Genomic DNA, 5,022 nt, shown 5'->3' with positions numbered 1-5,022 from the left:
ATTGTAAGGGATCGTCTCTTTTCAGGGGGTCACACTCACATATATCTTCGCAGACACGATTATAAAGTAATAAATATATAATTGGATGTCGCACTAGGAAAAATAGGAACCAAATGTTGCTCCTGTAAAATTGAGACCACTCTCTCAATATATGGTATAGGATAATTAAGTAGAATACAGGGCACTCAAGAGACCGTGACCAAGTGGTTGTAACAGATAAATTTTATTGATGCTAAATCTGATAAAACAAAATAGAATATGGTAAAAAAAAATTAAAAAAAAAATTAAAAAAGTACAATCTGATGTATACAAATGCACAATTAATTCATCCTATATAGTAATAACACTCTGTTCAAGTTATAAAATCCGCTGCATATAGATACACTGTTAATACAATTAATACATGTTATATAATAGTGACTTGGTTTAAAAAGGGATCCAAGCGGAACTTGGTGTTGTGGCCAGTATATAGGACGGTATCGCAATACCTAAAAGTTCAATCCAGTGATTAAGTGCAGTCTAAAAAGAATACCTGAATATGGTTGATGTGGACCAGAAATCTAATGTCCCGCACTTATTAGCGGTGGCGTCCAGCCTAAACAGGTGGAAATAACAGCGTCCAGCTGAGACAAATATAGGTAGCGGCGTCCCGCTACTAGATTACTTGCAAGTGAATGAATTGTAAACGACCAAACCTTGACTTGTGACCCTTCTCCTGAATGTGCCTCTGTTCGTGCAGCACTTGTAGAATCTGGAGATTGCAGGTGGCTCTGTAATTAGCTGTTCAAGCCTGTAGACCTCCGCTTGTAGTTAGGAATTCCGCAATAGTATAATAGCGAGGAATTTCGTCTGTAGAGGTCCACCACTGCTTTATAGGTTGGTCAGTCTTTGGTACTTAGGTCTTTAGGGGGGTGTCGCACCAGACGCGTTTTGGGGTCTAACTGTATGCCCCTTCCCCTACCACTGAGGAAGGGGCATACATATCAGATTTTCAGTGCTATATTTTTTTTTTTCAGAACTCGGACAACCCCTTTAACTTCCACAACCTTTACAGCCGCGTTTTCCACGGGGAGCTCCTGCCTCCTCCTTTTGTCGGAGATCCGGCGGGTCAGTTTTAAACCACCCTTCAGCCACTCTAATGTCACCTGGTGCTCCCACTCACTTTGTTTCTTTATTCTATCACCAGATAGCACTTCTCTTTTTTCTTTAGTCCCTACAGGGGTTACCTCAGGTTTGGCTTCAGTATCAGAGTCTTCTGCTTCTTCCACATCAGCCCCATCAACTGGTTCAGCAGATACATCTTCTATCTTCTTCTCTGCCTCGGCCGGCACCACGGCGCCACCATCTCCAATCCCATTCTTAACAGGCTCTGACTTCTTGGCACCTTCCAGAGGATCTTCCTCTCCCGGTTTCTCATTTTCTTCCACCTGCTGTGCAGGAGCACGCTTAGGCTTCTTCAGCTGATAGATTGCATCTTTTGAGCTCATGAGAGCTTCCATCTCTGCTATGAGTTGCTTGTTCAGCCTCTCTAATTCATTTCGATCCTCAATCACTTCTTCAAGGGCTCTAGCCAAGGAGAGAGCCTTGGACTCTTTCTCCCGAGCATCAGCCTCTGCTCGGTCACGTTCTTCGGCATACCAAGCCGATATGTATTTCTCTGCAGCCAGGAGCTGGCCAAACTTCTGTTCTTTCTTAGTTTTTCGCACTAGCTTGTTGGAAGCGCCCCACTCTTGGGTCTCCTGTTCTAGCGACTCTTTACTCTGTTCTGCTGCCGCATCAGCCAAAGGAGTACCACCCTTCTCCTTTAGACACTTTGTGGGATTTCCACCCAGGGACTCTTCAAGCCCATTGTCGATGTCGACTACAGACTTCAGTGTCTTTCTGGAGTCTTTACTCTTCTCCGGGACACCAGGCAGTAGACCCTTCAGTTCACTCATCTTTTCCGGGGGTCTCTTCTTTTGACCCTTCTGCAGCCTTCTTCAATGTCTTTATGATGACAACTAGTCCCTTCTCTATCGTATCTAGGGACCGTGTGGAGAGAGAGAAATCATCTTCATGATTGCAGCTGTACTGACAGGTCAGGTCATCTATCGCTGCCTGAATATGGGTCTCAGACACTAGGCTGGCGTCTCCCCACTCAACTCTAGTCAAGTCAGGTACAACTATCGTCTGATTGCTGCCCGTAACTACGTCAATTTGGCAAGAACTCGACATACCAGCCTCTCTCTCTGAGTTGCTATACGCCACGGCACATGCATCACTTATATTACTTGTGTCATCATTATCAGTTCTGAGCTCTAGGGGCACGGATGCGCTAGTCCCCACATTGGACACTTCCCCACCAACCAAAAAACCCAGTGGGTACTGCATATCCACCTCTGGTACATGTGGTACACCCTCTGGGCTCACAACATTAACCAGCATTTTTGTATCACATATATTTTTACCAGGAGGGGGCACTTCTCTCCTGATCACATCCTGAAAGGGAAAAGGCATGTCATCATCATATACTTCACATGACCTCACATTTTAATTTTTTACTTCAACTACATCACTGTTTTCATTATGCATTTCGGCAAACACGGTACCATCACTTTGCACCTTATCTGTCACGACCCCTGGTCATGGTCGTGACTCCTTGAGAGCCGCATGCAGTTATCCGCGGTCTGGTGTTGTCGCAACCGCAGCTGGGGGCACTTAGTGGTTTGCCTCAGGTGCGGTTGCCGCGAATAACAGGCATGCGTGCGGTTGCCCTTGGCAACGTGTTTTGGTGTGCACGTCCTTCGTCTGTGTTTGTGTGCACTTCCTGGTCTGTTTGTTGTGCACGAGGTTGTGTTGGTTGTATGCACTTGGACACCTCCCTTCACCTGCGGTTGTCCGCGGCAACGTCTGGTGTTGTGCATGTGGTGGCAGGGTCTCTGCCTGCTGGTTGTTCTGCAGGACACGGTTGCCACGCATGCCGTTGCCAGCGGTGACAGGTGAGTGAGTGTGTGTGCTATTCCCCTTTAAGTTGGTGTTTTCCCTTCTGTGGTGTTGGAAGGGTTAATTCCCTTCCCAGTGTGTCTGTGAGTCACTGGGTGTGTCTGACCGGTGGGTGGGGCCACTTGGCCTATAAAGCCTCAGTTCCTGGCTTGGTTCAGTAGGTTGCTCTCAGCCATGCTGGCTGGAGCAGCCTCCTGTTTCCACCATCTACCAGTGGGGACCATCCTTCTGGTCATAAATCTTCGTTAGTTAAATTCATGTTTGGTGTTCAGAAGATGTTTGTGTGGTCTCTTTGTTGGTGCAGCATATGGTTTCCTGGGTTCCCGTGTGATGTCTGGTGTGTGCTGTGTCCTTTATGTTGCTGTGGACATCAGCACTTGTTCATGGGTTCCAGGTTTGTGTGTCTGTGGCAGGTAAGTGCAGTACTAGTCTCACTTACCTGTCATTTCCATATGTCTGTTGATGTTCCCCCTGTGTTGCTTGGCCGTTGAGACTCCTGCTCCTCCGTGCCTAGGAGGAGTAGGGCATCTGACTCTGTCCCCTAGTTCAGGGCCGACTTGAGGGCTCGTAGGGACTTTTAGGTTCCGGCGTATGAGCCCTCCTACCACCAAGGTCGGCTCATACTGACAGGAGACAGGGTCAGCGTTAGGGACGCAATAGGAGGTGACCTGCTCCCTAACTCAGTGGTCCCGGCCAAGGGGTAACCCTACTATCTCCTGGCACCGCACGGCTGGGGGTTTCCCTCACCGCCAGCCGTGACAGTATGACCAGAACTGGCACCTCACCTGGTGTTTCCTTCGTAAGAGGGTGAAGCATGCATCCATTGACCGTTGGGGTGCATGCGCGTTCTCCGGAGGGAGAGCGTTACGGGGTTCACCGTTAACGGCGCGGTTGGTGGCTTTTCCCCGCCACCTTGCTAACCGTGTCCGTGTTGGTGACCCCTCGTCCCTCTCAGGGTTCCTATCTCTGGTCGTCTGCTGGCAGCATTCCTTCGGTGTTCCGGCAGGTGTGCTGGTTGGGGAGTGTCTGCTGGCAGCGACCTGGAGTAGGAACGTTTTCCCTGAGTTGGATGCGGTGTCCTGTTTTCTTCCTCCAGACTGCTTTGTTGGCTGGCGACCTGGGACTGTTGTGTACGGTCCAGGTCTGTTGGCAGCAGTTCTGGGGGGAGATACGGGCATCTGTCGGGTGTCCTGTGCTCCTCCTCCGGACTGCTTTGTTGGCTGGCGACCTGGGACTGTTGTGTACGGTCCAGGTCTGTTGGCGGCAGTCCTGGGGGGAGATACGGGCATCTGTCTGGCAGTGCCTCCAGTTGTTCTCCCTTCCAGTCTGCTCTGTTGGCTGGCAACCTGGGACTGTTGTGTACGGTCCAGGTTTGTTGGCGGCAGCACTGGAGGGAGACACTGGTGATTAGCAGGCATTGCCCCTCCCCCCCTCCCTGTTGTTTGGTCCCACAAGCTTCCCTTTTCGGTTGGGGGGGGCTTTGAGGGGAGGGAGTGTCACGACGCCTGGTCATGGTCGTGACTCCTTGAGAGCCGCATGCAGTTATCCGCGGTCTGGTGTTGTCGCAACCGCAGCTGGGGGCACTTAGTGGTTTGCCTCAGGTGCGGTTGCCGCGAATAACAGGCATGCGTGCGGTTGCCCTTGGCAACGTGTTTTGGTGTGCACGTCCTTCGTTTGTGTGCACTTCCTGGTCTGTTTGTTGTGCACGAGGTTGTGTTGGTTGTATGCACTTGGACACCTCCCTTCACCTGCGGTTGTCCGCGGCAACGTCTGGTGTTGTGCATGTGGTGGCAGGGTCTCTGCCTGCTGGTTGTTCTGCAGGACACGGTTGCCACGCATGCCGTTGCCAGCGCTGACAGGTGAGTGAGTGTGTGTGCTATTCCCCTTTAACCACCTCAGGACCGCCGTACGCAGGATTGCGTCCTGCCGGCGGTCCTGCTCTTCTGGGTGGACGCATATACGCGTCCTCCCGCGAGAGCCGAGATTTCCTGTGAACGCGTGCGCACAGGTGCGCGCACGCTCACAGGAACGGAAGGTAAG

The sequence above is a fragment of the Bufo gargarizans genome, chromosome 2 (genome assembly GCF_014858855.1).
Source record: "Bufo gargarizans isolate SCDJY-AF-19 chromosome 2, ASM1485885v1, whole genome shotgun sequence".
NCBI classification, from domain to species: Eukaryota; Metazoa; Chordata; class Amphibia; order Anura; family Bufonidae; genus Bufo; species Bufo gargarizans.
The sequence above is the reverse complement of the archived record's forward strand: the minus strand, read 5'-3'. Positions refer to the sequence as shown.